We start from the raw sequence: 15,248 nt of genomic DNA, 5'->3' as shown, positions 1-15,248 counted from the left end.
CATTTGCACTGTCCTGCTCTTGTCTACATAGCTCTGTCCTCCCTGCAGAGTAGAGGAGATGCACATCCCTGTCAAGAATTGAACGTGCAATTCCCCCGCCAACCACGCCTGCTGTTCACTCACCCCAGGAAGAACACGGCAGCTAGCCAGCTGTTCTCTTGCACTTGTGAAGGAAAACCAAAATGCTTACAGGATATTCAATAAATGGTTCGGCATTTAGTAGGTCCCTGAAGAAAAATATCTAATAATTTTTTTTTTTTTTTCATTTTCCTAGATCCTCTTTGAATCTCTATTATAAGACTTAATTCTCCCCAGAGATGTTACCACCTCACTGTTGAAAAATGCTGACTTAGAGTAGGTCCCTCAGCTAGCTCAGATGAACTCTACTCCTGCAGATTAATAGCTCTCTCAGGAAATTTAAAAAACATACTGCTTTGGATTAAATTAAGCCAGAATCTTATTTTAATAATACGAAGGAATAGGAAAAATGGAGTTTGGCATAGAAATGAAAAATGTGTAAGGTATCTTATAGTACCCACCTTAGGTGATAATATTAAAACACTATGTTTAGCTTATGGTTTAAGAAAATAATGTTTCTGTCATCAGATATTCTCCACTTACATTTTATTAATGTTATAAAATACTATTTGACTGGCAATTGATGAGATGTGAAAGAAAAATCCACAAAATATGCCACATAAAAAGAGTTCAGCTTACACACTGTTATTTTTCCTAGTTATTAAAACTAAAATTTCCATATAATAAATATTCTCAGAGCATGGGTTTCCAATATCAATTAATTGTTAATAAAAACATGTAATTAAACTACTTTGCCAATAAATTGTGCAATATTAATACAAGCATGAAAATTTATAGCAACTATGAGAAATAATACAATAGAAGGGAAATGAGTAAGACCATGCAGATGAGATTTGTGGGTTTTCTCCTTTGTACTGTGAACTCATCAGAGGTCATAAACTAAATCCTGGACTTTGGCCAAATGAAAATTTAGATAAGAGAGCCTGGGAGTTACAGGAAGGTGTATTTTCCCCTCTTGGCTAATGTCAACCTATTGCCAGAATGGGAAACACTGGACTGCTGGAACCACCCACCATATTTCAACTGTCATATAATGCATACATGATGGTTATTCGTGTCATGAAAAATGTTATGCCACCATTTGAACTTAGAATATACATTAGTCCTGCTGTGTTGGTCAGACTCTCTGCAGAGAGAAACACATTTTGCCTTGATGAAAGATCTCCCTATACTTCACCAACCAGAATTTTCTTATTTATTTGAATTTAAATTTTTTATCTTTGATTACAATTATCTGTATAACAATTTAAGAAAGTATATGTGCCTCCATGAAATTAGAAGCAAGTGGCCCTTAAAACATCCCTTAATGTGTGATTCTTTAACCTGAACTAGAAACAAATAATCTTAAGTGTGCTGCATAATCAAAAATGTGTTTGGTGGTCAATAAACCCATGTTCCCATTCCCACAGGGGCGGATATTACCATTACAAAAGCAGAGTCAAGAGTCAATATTATTAAAAGTCAGGAACTCCATTGTAGTTATGGCTTCCTGTGTTATCTGAGCCACCCTCATAAATTCTCCAGACTTTGCTTTCCAGCTCAGTAACGTGCCAGTCATGTGGGAAGCTGAAATTTTTAATATGTGTTTGTGAGTCACTCAGTACCACAGAGGAGTCTTTAGAACAACAGGTACATGCTAAAGGCTTGCAGTCAGCAAAGAATTTAAGCTTGCAATTCAATTTAAGCCTTCCAACTTGAATTTTCCTATGATCCTGTGCTGAAACCCCACTGAAGCTGGATAAAAGACTTTTCAGCTATCAATTAAAACCATTGATATTTCACTGTACTCACTGCCGGAGAAAGTTTTCAGTCACAAGTTGCATAAAGGAAAGAAGTGGATGAATGGGCAGGTGCTGCTGAGAGCTCTCTTGTGCTTATCACTGGAGCTTCTTAAAAATTTAGTTTCTGTGAAAAGCATTTTAAGACCTGTCAGTGAGATTCAGTTGTAAGGGTTACTCTAGAATTTTCATCACAGCATCAGCCACTTAAAATAGGAATGGTGAAAGTCAACCACAACATTGAAATTCCTGGACTGAACTGGAAAACAACAAATGCAAAAAAAGTCTTTCCTAGCCTTCATCCTCCTCACAAGGTTACACATTTAACCTCAGAACCTGACCACATGTTGTTAGGAATTAACTATTTCCTGGTGTTAGGCAGTTTAAATCAGATATGTCTTTACTGTAAAAAGGAGATAATTCTCCACTTAGACACAATGGCATAGAGATGCTGAACCATCTGCTCCAAACTATTCTGCTGTTTCATTTGGAAAGGTATTTCAGTGTAGACTCTTTGCATCACCACTGTATACAGTCACCACCACACTTCTTCTGGCCCAAATAATTTTTATGTAACACCAGAGAAGTAAAACATCTTCACCATGAGAGTTTAACATATTTTTCTACCCTCAGACACAGAATATGCCTTAAAATATGGCTGTCCAAGTTTAAATCTGCCTTCCAGGACAAAGAAAGGAACTGAATTAATATCAACAGTATCAAGGATGAGTGGGACAGATGAGTTATGTATCATGAACAACTGTGGCAGGGACAGCAGGAACAGAATCTTCAATTTTTGTAGCAATGTATATTCCACACTGTTCACTATCTGAAATTTTCTTTTTGCTGAAATAAAAACACTTTGGGCATTTACAGCAACTATAAAACTGAAAAACAGGTTAAAAATTAATTAAACAGGAAAATATTTTATTATTGAATTATGTACCCTTGTGATAGTTTGATTGGTTTTTTGTGGGGTGTTTTTTTGCTTGTTTGTTTGGGGGTTGTGGTGTTTGCTTGTTTGATTTTTAGTTAGAATTCATACTACATGTCATGAAAGCCTAGGAAATAACTGAATTACACAGTAATTTTTTTAACTCTTCATATTTTTCCTATGCATAATATGAGTTATTGTAACTGAAACGATGGATGTATAATTCCCTAAGAGCACATTAAATCCTACTGTTTTTCCAAATGCATTTCCAGGAGCCAGTTATTTTAAATCATAGGCTTTTTCTACAGCTTCATGTAGCATCTAAAATTGAGTGAAGGGGTTTTTTAATAGATCAGAAATTACACACTCTCCACCCTCATATCACTCAGACCATTTAGACTGCTAGACAGTTCTAGGTTAATATTTACTGGTGCCATAAGTCCTGTTGCTGGACACCAATCAGTTTGGCACCTAGTGTCCCGTGTGGTTGCATGAGCTCTGCATTTGGAGAGAGACTACATCTTGCTGTTTCCCTCATGCTGGATGGATGTTGTTCAAATTTTTAGTGTTCTTTTCATGGGAAAATGCCTACTTTGTTTATACTGTGAAAGTACTTTCAATATGGAAACTATTAGTCCATTAGAATTTGGAATTTAAAAATTGAAAAAAATAAGTCATAAATTGAACAGACTGTTGGACAATGAGATTAATATTTATACTGCAGTATACTCACTTGTGAAAACAGTTCTTGGAAGCTATTATGGCTGTTCACTTGTTTAGTCTTATTCTCCTGATACTGACAAATAGACTTTTTCAAATTACAGATGGTAACCAAGGAGTTAAAAATCTGAATTTCTATTAAAAGATTGATACTATCCAGGTGTTCAGCTATCTTGGAAAAAGGCATTTGAGATATACCGTCTCTGCTGTAAATATCATTAGGAGACAGATTAGGCAGTGTTACAAAACTTCAGTAAAACACAGGGATAATGAAAAAAACATTGTTCAAGTTCAGTGAAATAAGTTGTCAAACACATGATGTGCAGAGTGTCACAGTGTCCAGGGTGGCGGCAGAAGGCTTGTAATGTCTCATGCAGAGACAAAGGCAATATTGGATTCTTCTGTCATAGGCACACTTGAAATAGATTAACTGCTACTCCAATGCTATAAAATATTTTGTGTTAGTCACATAAAAACTGCATTTCACTTCCTTCAGGAGGGTACAGAGTCCTTACCTTTAGTTTGGTAATTTTATTCAAGCTATAGGATCAATGTGTTCACCCTGGTTTGTTACAGGACATAATTCTGACACAGATTACAACAGTGATCAGAGTCTCTGGTGGGGATCTCTAAAGTCTTGACCCTTGGGATGAAGCTCCCTAGCATCCCATTTGGTTTATGTACTATAACTACTAAGCTGCGTAAAAACAAAACAGAACAAAACTGCCTCTTTGGGTGAACTATTAGGAGAAAATGTAACCTAAGAGTTAAAGGCTGCAATCATTCACAGGTGGGATTGTTTGGGGAAGTGTGCATTTTAACAGGGGAATTTACATACAGCCAGAAGAAGCCACCACAAAACAATTTGGGTGGGAGAAGGGAAGTTCTTAGCAAAGTAGTAAAATAGCTGTGTCTGTTTATAGTTATTGGGCTGTTGTGTTTTTTGCTTAGTAGGTCAACACAGTGTTGTCTTATTAATTTGTATTGGAGCCTATCACGCAAAGGCTGTTTTCTTCACAGACGGTTTCAATCAGAGCAGTCAAACCAGAAAAATAGGATATCCTGGTCAGAATTATTTTCTCAACCTCATTTTGAACTGTTGCTTTTTCAATCAGTCTTGGCAGATTTCATTATAAGGTGTTTTTTATTGTTTGCACATTTCACATGACATAACAATTTTTATGTAAGAAAAGTATGTCTTCAATCACAGTGTGAACCAAGATACAAAATACTCCTAGTTGAAGAAATTACCTTACTCAAGTTACGCATCATGAGACTAAAATAGCTGCTATATACTACTACTATAGTCTTTTCCTATTGTATTTCTTGTAACGCTATTCTACACTAGGCACAATATCCACTCCTGACTTCTCAGAAACTGAACTGCGTGAAAAACTGACTTTTCACTTCCCTGGTCAAACCAGATGAAGTAATTCAAAGTAAATCTAAAGAAGCTCAAAATAGAAAAGAAGTTTTCATCTCCTTAAAGTAAACAAGAAAGAAAGAAAGAATGAAAGAAAAGAACTTTTATTCTGTGTTTTTACCTTTAAAATTTAACAAGCATATTTCAAAATACCCCCATAAAGAAAGACATTTCATTTGAAGGAGTTTCAAATGAAACATTTTGCTTTTACAGAAAAATAATAATAAAAAAGTAACAAAGTTTAAACCAAAATGTGGTATGAATTCTCAAGCACTTTTGACTGAAACTATATCTGTAGTTTTCATTCAAGAAATATCCATCATTTTTTTTTTCGCCCAGATCTTTCTTTCAATTTTATGTGCTTTTCCTCAGGCTATTCCAGGCAGACTTTTCTCATCTCAACAACATTTAAAAGAGATTAGTCTTCCCTAGATTTCAGCATTTTTAAGTAACCAATTTTTTAGACTTAGTCAAAATCATTTCTGCAAAAAGAATTTGATTTCTTTCAACTAAATAATGACTATTACTTAATGATTAATGTCATTAACAACCAGCCTTTAAACCTTTAAGAAGGCAAATCTGTGCATGTCTACTCCAGCCTGAAAAACAAACAGTAGCACCAAGATTGCTGGAGATAAATAAATATTTTTTTCTAATTCTATCAAATGTTATTTTTAGTTGTTAACTAAAGTAAACTGAACTAGTAACAACTGAAGTTGTTAACTAACTCAGTATTGAATCTTAAAGTCTTAGAAGGACATAATGATGAGATATGTTCTGACCTTGCTTGTGACTTTGCGTCTCACAAAAGTTCATCTTGATGCAGTCCTGTTTCATACCATAACATATGTATTTTCTACTATGGAAACATATAGTAGAAACATACTGAGAACAAGACACTAAATGAGTGAATTATTCTTTGTACCTGTGGATCATGGAACTTATTGACTGTGTTACATCTATTTTTAAGGGAAGTAATTATGCTATGTGTATAGGAAGGGTTGGGGAGTTCCACAATTTTCTCTTAAATACACAGATTTCAACTTAGGCACTAAAGCTCACAACGTATTCCTAGAGATAGGCAGTCCTGTGTTGTACTCCAGGCCACACGTGTTCTAGGCATCATTCCTTGATGGCTGATGAAGGACATGGGACGACAGCTTTACTGTCAATACAGGTAACAGGCTCTTCAAGAAATTCCAGATCTGTTTGATAGTCTTGTAGTTCATGCCAACAGGCAGTTGAAAGGCACCAGCATGACTGGAACAGAGCCTGTGTTGTATCATCTCAGCTTTTAGCTATTGTGGTTGTGTTTAATGATGTTGAGCTGGGGTGCCTTCTCAGTTTACTACAAGGAGCTACTACTTCTGGTGCACGTTTTCTTTGCTGAGTTATAGGCTGGATCCTGCTGTTATCTAGATCTTGAGGTTTCTTCTCACTTGTCACTGCAAAGGTTGTTTTAATTTAGAGTTTCAGATATTTAACCTCACACCACTGCATCAGTTCATTAACGGTGGATTAACTTGAAAAAATGTCTAATAAGGGATAAATCCTATTTAGTAGTTTCAAAGGTACGTACAGGAGTTAAACATTTTTTAAATTTCTTTTTTTTTTAATTGTTTCCTGAGGGAACAAGCATACTCTAGTTCTTGGCTTCTCTAAAATCAAACCATTTCTGCTTACAGTATGAACAGACCATTCTTTTATAACCTATTTAGCACAAAACTTCCTGAATATCTAGCTCTCTAAACTAGAGTTTTCACACAAATTTAAGGTTTCACAGTATTTGAATGCTCTTCAGTGATGTTGCCAAATACTCAAGGTTCACATCAGGGTGAAGCACAGAATCAAGAGACAGTTTGAAATAGACATGTCTAAGACCTGAGTTATGACAGCAAGTAATTCACTGGTGACTAACTCAGTTAGACCATTTTCTTTTGTAGGGACACAGGGAGCACAAGGGTGACCAATCAGAGCCAATCACAGAGGAATGCTTTTCAAAAGCAGAACTTTCTGACAGAGTGATAGTCACTCAGTTACGTAGTTTCCCCACTCACTAGATATTTTCCCAATTTAGTAGTTGATTTCATGTTAGAAACTTATACCTTATAAAACAGAATGCATCTGCGCTTCATTACACTGTAATTTTAGGGGAGGGCTAAGGGGAAGAGAAAAAATCTGGTGTTTCCCCAAATTTCTCTGGATTCTCCCAATGGGACCAGCAAATGCAGAAGGCAAAAGACAGAAATGGATTAACAAACACCTCCAAGAAGAACAAATGAAAAAAATGAAGTATGAGATCTGACGTGAGTGCTGGGTGAATTTCCAGCTAGCTCTTTCCCAGACTGCGCTGAGATTGGCCGCCCCAACCTCAATTGGTTCAGCTGGCAGTAGAGCAGGGCTGCTCAATGCCACAGCAGTGAGGCTGCTCTCCACAACACTGGCTGTATCCATGCCTAGGATCAGGGTAAAGAAAAGGGAGGGACCTTTTGTATGGTTCCTAAGAAAGTTTATTCCCAGAAAGAGTCAGGGAAAAAAAGGTGCTGAACATGGGCTTACATCAACTTATATATGGGAAAGGGTACAAGGGGAAGATACAAATCTTAGTCAATTGCAAGGAACCTGGGGAGGAGTGCAAGGCAGGGAATACAATGTTCAGTCCAATAGGGAGTGACAAGTGAGGAGAACAGTTTGAGCCACCAATGGGATCTCAAGAGATCCATACATGACTGAGTAAGTTCTGGAAACAAAGGCGGGGTCATCCTGATAGACAGGGAAGGATGGCAAGGTTACAATGATGGACATGGAAAGAACTGGAACAGAAGGGAGGTCTTTGGGAAGATGGGCAAGGGAGGTGGGACAATACAACTCAGGGGCAAACCATCTGCATTGCAGCAATGGAACAAACCATTACAAACTTGTTACAGAAAAAACACACCACCACAGAGATCTAGTACAGAACATCACTACAGTTCAGCATTGCTCTTAAATTTTTGCTTTAAAAAACACATGGAAAGAATGGAGACTTCTACTAAATGTATGAGTGGGGTTTGAAAACACACACAGACACAAAAGAATAAAGACAAAATCAAATATTTAAGAAAAAGTAAGGACAAAAGATGAGGACCGTTTATCAGTGATACAACAGTTCCTTTTACATCAGGGCTGTACTACCCCTTTTTTTTTCTGTCACTGTCCTGCACAACAGCTTTTTCTCCGAATTAAAGAGACACCTCCTGGAGAAGAGAAGGTTGTGTGGAGACCTCAGGGCAACCTGCCAACATCTGAAGGAGCCTACAGGGACTCTTAATCAGGAACTTTAGTGACAGGACAGGGAGTAATGGGCACAAATCCAAAGATGGGAAATTTAGGTTAGATATTAGAAAGAAATTTTTTTTTTTGTAATTGGTTAGGACCCGGAACAGGTTGCTCAGGGAAGTTGTGGATGTCCCAGTCCTGGAAGTGTTCAGTGCCAGGCTGGATAAAGTCTTGATCAACGTGGTCTAAGGAGAGGTGTTCCCGCCCCTGCCAGGGAGGGTTGGGAATAGATGGTCTTTAAGGTCCATTTCAACCCATTGACATTCTATGTTTCTATGATTCTTAACATTTTATGTTTCTTTGACTCTAAGTATTTATTTTCTTCTTCCTAGTTCATTTCTCCATCATAAGATTTATTTTCAGTGACACACCATTTGCCCCTTCAATTTCTTTCTTTCTGTTCTGTCACATACCTTTCTACTCCTCTGACTGGATGCTGACAACTGCTTTATGACCCAAGTCCTTACTTGCCTTCCACCAGGATTCATGTTTGGTAGCTGTCCCATTTTTTTTTCTCCCTGTAACTTCTTGGCATACTTTTCTCAGTGGTTACAGTGGCAGCTAACACTGATTCTGTGTCCTTTTCCTTACTATGCACTTTCTTTTTTCCATGTTCCCTGATGCTTCTTGGTTTTTAAATTTAATATGGGGTTTACGAAACCACCAACACCACGTCTTAGCACTTTCTTAGTATTTTCTGCTGAGAAAAAGAATCATAGTTTATCTTTGCAAAATGTAACAATGATTAGTGTATTTAAAATTGACCAATTGCCTCCTTTTAACAATTGTTCTAAATACCCGTGTCACTTACTCTCCAACTCCAAAAGAAGAAAAAAGGACATCAGCTCTAGCATACCATGTCACCCTTCATTTACAATCTTAGACAAATTCACTGCACAAGTTTATTTGTAACTTCTGGTTATTTGAGAAATTTACTACAATAAGGAAGGACTGTCCGTCCTGTGCATCTGTTAGCATAAATGCTTCTTACAAAACATTTACTCTTTACTCCTTTGCAGCAGCAGGTAAAAAGCAGTACTTCCGATTGCTATCAGCAGTGCCTCTGCCCCATAAATTTGCTGTCCATTCGCCTCTCACAGAAAGAATAGATCTTAACTTTTTTTTGTAATTACTCCTAGTTTGTCAAGTGCCTAGTTTTATTCAACATGCAGAAGGATTACCAATGTTCATGATCCAGCACGGCACTGTTTGACCACTCGCTGGAATGAAATCCCATGTTGTGCAGGTAGGATTAGAATAAAGACTAAAGTATGAAGAAGTCAATCTGATTACAATGTACAAATGAAAAGGAATCTGAACAGAAAACAGGAGTGGAAGATATAGTCAGATTATAGGTATATGGATTTCATTCTCAAAAGAAAAGTGTCATTTTGGCTCTCCAGTTCAGCCATGAAAACCACCAGGCAACTCTTTTATTAAAGGGCCCAAAGTCTCCCCATGAATTAATGGGGAACCAAGGCAATCTAGTCAAATGATCTAGTTAATGATCTAATCAAAGATCATAATTCAGTCAGAGATTTATCATCCATCTTGAATATTTGCTCATTCAGACGCAATACCCTGTGAATAGTGGCCCCAGAGAAAGAGTAAAATTCTAAAAGTGCTCACCAACTACAGTCTTCAAGGTGCATTCTGTTGCCCTCTATAACTTTAGTTGTAGTAGGGCAGAATTATGAGCTGATTTTTCCTACCCAACCCACAAATGAAACAAAGCAGGAGAAAGAAAGGTACAGACACCCAAAACTGGCGTAATGTTAACTCACTGCCAGACACCAGCCTGGGCTTCCCTGACGCCAGAGTTTCCTAGATTATCAAAAGATCAGATCTCAGTCACAGAATCAAGGAATCATATAATCACTTACATTGAAAAAGACCCTTAACATTTTTCAGCATGCCTAACACTTCCTATGGCCCTAAGTGCCACATTTTGAAGGTATGTCAATACTTTCAGGGTTGGTGATTCAACCGCGTCCCTGTGCAGGCTGTTTCAATGCTTGACAAACCTTTCCATTAAGAAATTGTTTCTTACATCCAACCTAAACATCTCTGTATGCAACTTGCCCAGTGATATTGCCTAAAATTAATGAGCAAATATCTAAAAACAAAGATAGCTCTGTGCCAAGCTCCTCCACTAAACCTCTGGTTTGACTCTTTAATCACTTAACAGTACTCTGACCGTGTGCTCCTGCACACAAGTAATGGTGAAGGCCACTCCGAGCATCAGTCAAGGAAATGGCTGGTTCAGCAATCCCAACAGTAAACTGAGTAAACAAAAAAGGCACATGCAGCCAAGGTAACTCTGTCCAGTAGAGTCCATGGGGTTACTGAGGTGCTAAAGGCAGTTCTGCAGATGGCTCTTAAACTCTACTGACCAATGAAGCTCTGACATAGCCTAAGCTTGAGTCCAAACTTCAGTTAAGAGCTTCATAGGAGTTTTGCTCTGATCCACTGCACCAGTTCTGGTGTTAAAGAGCAAGCAAGAAGAAAAAGCTGGTTCAATGAGGCCACAGCTTTTGGCCTTCTGACTTTAAACAGGAGTACATAGCAAAAATATTGTTTTCATTAACTCCAGCAATAAGCTGGCCTTCTGGGTCCAATCTAAAGCTGCTATGAAAAGAATTAATTATTTTACCAAGCTCTCAGTTTTGAGGAATGAAGATTACATAATTCCAGCCTGGCCCCCTTAATTAATTTAATACGGGAATGTTGCTTGCCCACAGTCTGTCTTCCATTGTCCAGTAATGTTACACAAACTAAAAAGTAATCATCAAAAATAAAAGCTTATGTTTATTATCTAATTACCAAGAAAAACAGTGAAGTGGGGACTTTTCCTATGTTAAGCTATATTGGCCCTCAAAAGTAAATCTAGATATTTATTTAGTCTAGTGAACTTGGTACTTCCCTTTGCTGGTGCCAGAAGGTAGAAGACCGGAGGGCACTGTTCTCCCCTTGTGCAGAACCTGCCAGCTGCTACCCTCCAGGCTGGCAGAAGGACTCACAGGAAGCTCCTGCTGCTGGCCCAGGCAAAGCCTCCTGCTGGTGTGACACGAGGACACTGGCATGGCTTGGTCGGCAGGACAGCCACTCTTCCAAGCCCAACAGCAGCCCAATGCGTTGGCACACCCAGCACGCTTGTGCTGAAACCACCAGGCTGCTTGAACGGACACTGGCCTCCCCAGCTGCACCAAGACACCCGTGTAATGCCTGCTGAGGTGGTGGACCCTTCCCACCACAGCAGGATTGAGACCAGGCCTCTCCATCCAGCAGCAGCCCCGGAGACTCGAGACGTCACCTTTTGCAAACAGGAGGCTCCTTTTGCAATGCTTTTGCAGGATTAAATTTAGGCACCAAGCTAAGCAAACACTGGTGTGGGTCTGATCCTGCACCTAGGAGACACCCCTTTCCTGAAGCATGTGTGTTTGTCTCTGTCACAATCTCCTCAAGAGCTGCTTGAAGGAATGTTCCAGCACCAACCCACCCACCAGACAGAAAGAGCACTGCGGCCTCAAGCAAACATTCCTTCCTCCAAACAAGGTTATCGGGAAAACACAGACATTTCTGAGAAGCTTATTTTCTTGATTTGCAGATTTTTCAATAAGAAAACATTTCTGATCCTACACAATACACATTCCAAAATATTTGAGGAGGGAAAAGAAGTATGGAAATAATGGCATAAAAACTTTTATATTACTAAGCCTCCAAGCAAATTTAAAACACATGTATTTTTTTCAAGTATTTTTTTCTACAAATTGGACCATATTCAAGTCATTGCTTAATTTTTGCCAAACCAGCCAAATACAGAGCTTTGATGAATGTGCAGGTGATGTCATTTCAAAAAGTCCAGGGACATTTAAAGGGGGAAAACAGTTTATGATTTCACCTCTGAATAAGAACAGTCTGCTGTTTACTCAGACTCAATGCTTGAAAACAATACTACTCTGGCCTACAGAAAACGAGATAATTTTATTTATTTCAGCAAAAGAACTGTTTATACCTAAGTGAAGCCATAACTGTTCTTCCTTTCCTATTGAATATAAAATACGAAAATATCCTTGTAGTAACACCCCAAAATAAAACCTTCTTGAGGCATTGCACTATTGAGCTCTTTGCTGACTTTTTAGATCACTCTTCTGTACATGACCTCCATATTTAGAGTAATGTTCTCGTGCATACACAGAGAGAAGAATCTCAAAATGGAAATAGGATCAACAGATCAAAGAACAGAGTTGTGTCCTCAGGAAAATTAGAAAGATATGAACAAGACAAGAATTTGCCTTTCTTTCTGTTACCTAAGTGATCATCAGATCCAACTTTCCTCTTTTTAGTCAGTATCAGGAAGAGAATGTGAAAAATAAGCTAATCTTCTCTGTGTTCCTAAAAGCCCATAACTTTTATTAACAGTGACATGACTCTAACACTGTTTCCTGCACAGAGTAGGCAGAACCTGCTGTGGCTGTCAGGAAGGATGCAGCCACACCATGCTTAGTCACCAGGCATGACATCTTCCATGTGAGCAGTATGAGGGTAGTTTGCTCTGCCATGTCCTTCTGAGGTGTTCTCTTCATCAGCCACCATCTATTTTTGAAGAAGAAGTCTAAAGCTATGAGGTAGTTGGTGTCATTTAACAAAAACAGTGTAGCGAGAAATTGAGTCAAGATCATTTCTCCAAAATTGAGCAATGTTACTTGCCCACACATACAAGCACAATGTATTTCCTCTCACTGAACTAATAGAACTCAAGATTTAATGATCTCTGTATTTTCATACTTAATATTGAAACAGACTCCTGTTTCAGCATGAGGTGTTGGAACTTATCCTTTTTCCATCATTCCTAATATGCCTCCACTCTTGTCCCCACAGCAGTTCCACGTTTGTGGATGACCTGCCAGACATCCTTTCAAGGCAGTGGTAAATGTAGCCTGTCTGCTGCTCCCAAGACTGTTCTTGAAAGCACACAATACCCTAGGGAGCATGCAATATTCTTTGCTCATTTTTTATCATCTTAACTACTTCTGTTTATACAAAACTAAGTTCAGGTATATCCCCCCAGAGGTTTTGCTGTACAAGGAATGTGTGCATTTACTTCTTTCTGCCTATAATGTCACATTTGGCTCTTTGCCACTTATCTGAGAATAACACCAGGAAGACATACTAGGTCAGCAGATTTTGGTCTGTGAGATTACTTTCAACATATTTATATCTTTGTATTTCTCAATGTAATTGTCTAAGAGGCTAAGGAAGCAAAGCATAATACCCTTACTCCAGCCTGAGCTGAGAAAATCTCAGAGTAGTAGAATTTAACAGTTTTGAGTGGACTCAAGAACATTCCAGATACCTGAGAAAACAGACACCAAGAGAGCACTTTAAGAATATTCTCCTGCCAGCTTTTCACAGATAATTTCTTTAAACAGCAAACTGTAATCCTAGATAGCGTGACCGAAAAAGTCATTCAGTCTATTGTTATAGGAGCATCATTTCTTTAAACAGCAAACTGTAATCCTAGATAGCATGACCGAAAAAGAAGTCATTCAGTCTATTGTTAGGAGCATTAGCTATACCTAGGTACTTAAGCCAAGATGGATATGGAGGATTCTGGAAGCTTATGGAAAACTTTAGATCTGATATATTTCTGTCTGAGGCTTTCACCCAGATCTCACCAGCTGATGAGCCCAAATTGTGTATATCTGTGCTTTAAGAGCCCAGAGGTGGCTTGGTCTAACACTGTTTGACTAGACTGATCTCCTGTGTCGGTAGTTTGCATATCAATTCACTTAGGCATTCCCTGAGAAAGGCCTAAAGAGTGTAAGTATCTAGTCTTTCTTTTGAGTGGAAGGAGGAGACTGAGGAAGCTGGTGTTGAGGAGAGAGGAGATTTGGTTTTGCACTTCAAGGGAGCTAACACCTGCATAACCCTGTGTTTGCAATTATGCATCTAGTCATTTAGAAGAAATTTAATTTTTATAGCACCCAGCACCAGAGCAGCTGGGATCTTGTTTAGAAAATAAACCACCCTAAAAGATGACATCAGGCAGCTGTTCTTGCCTCAAGAAACACTTGCTACCATCTTGTCATTTTGTCTGACAAAATGACTAAGTTAAACAAATAAAGAAAATAACCAACCTTGAACTAAACAAACAGTCTAGCATTGCACCCCAGCAGACTGTCAAGAATAAAAACATATACAAGCAGAGCCACTTGGCTAAGAAAGTGGTGTAGACAGATTTGGAGCTTTGGTCCCAAAATCTTACCCTGTCCATGTGGTGGGGTGAAGTAGCAAAGGGGGAACTTCAGAAAACTGGGCTGAATGCAACAGTATAAATATTGATTAAGTGCTACTGTAAGTTTCAGCTAAAATTTAAAACTGGTGTTACAGTAACTCATCTCACTTCTAAACAAAAAAGAATGCCTCATATGCATGAGAAAAAGAGTTAGTAGCAACACAGACCATAGCAGATAAAAGGCTGAGATATCTGCAGTGAAATTGCTGTTTAAAAACCCCATAGTTTAGCACACAGTGAGGCAAAAATTAGAAGCTGCAGTGCAATCTGAGCCTTGAAGTTACACTGTGCAGAATTCAGTGTGCTTGAGTGTGTAATTTATATAATTTTACCATTATCATTCATTTCATTGCATGATCTTTAAAGAAATAAAGTTTTCAAAATGGGTTTTCATATACTTCCTACGTGTCTGCATGGGTAAATCCATCATGCATTGGTCGATTTCTTTTCCGAGGATACTTCTATCAAAAAATTTTACTCATAAAATTCCTACAATAAAGAGGAAAAAGGGAACATGTCAGATAAATATTTATAAGCAATGTTCACCCAGCTCTGTTCAGTCACATCCCCATTTCAGCAAAAGGCTTCCATGCTCTCCCAGTGCAACAAGTCCTTTTTGAAGTTTTTAAAGTGCTTTTCCTGTTTATTTCACACACAGCTTCTGTCTCAGACCAAATA

The sequence above is a fragment of the Passer montanus genome, unplaced genomic scaffold (genome assembly GCF_014805655.1).
Source record: "Passer montanus isolate IOZ18808 unplaced genomic scaffold, ASM1480565v1 scaffold22, whole genome shotgun sequence".
Lineage (NCBI taxonomy): Eukaryota > Metazoa > Chordata > Aves > Passeriformes > Passeridae > Passer > Passer montanus.
Note: the sequence above shows the minus strand (reverse complement) of the source record.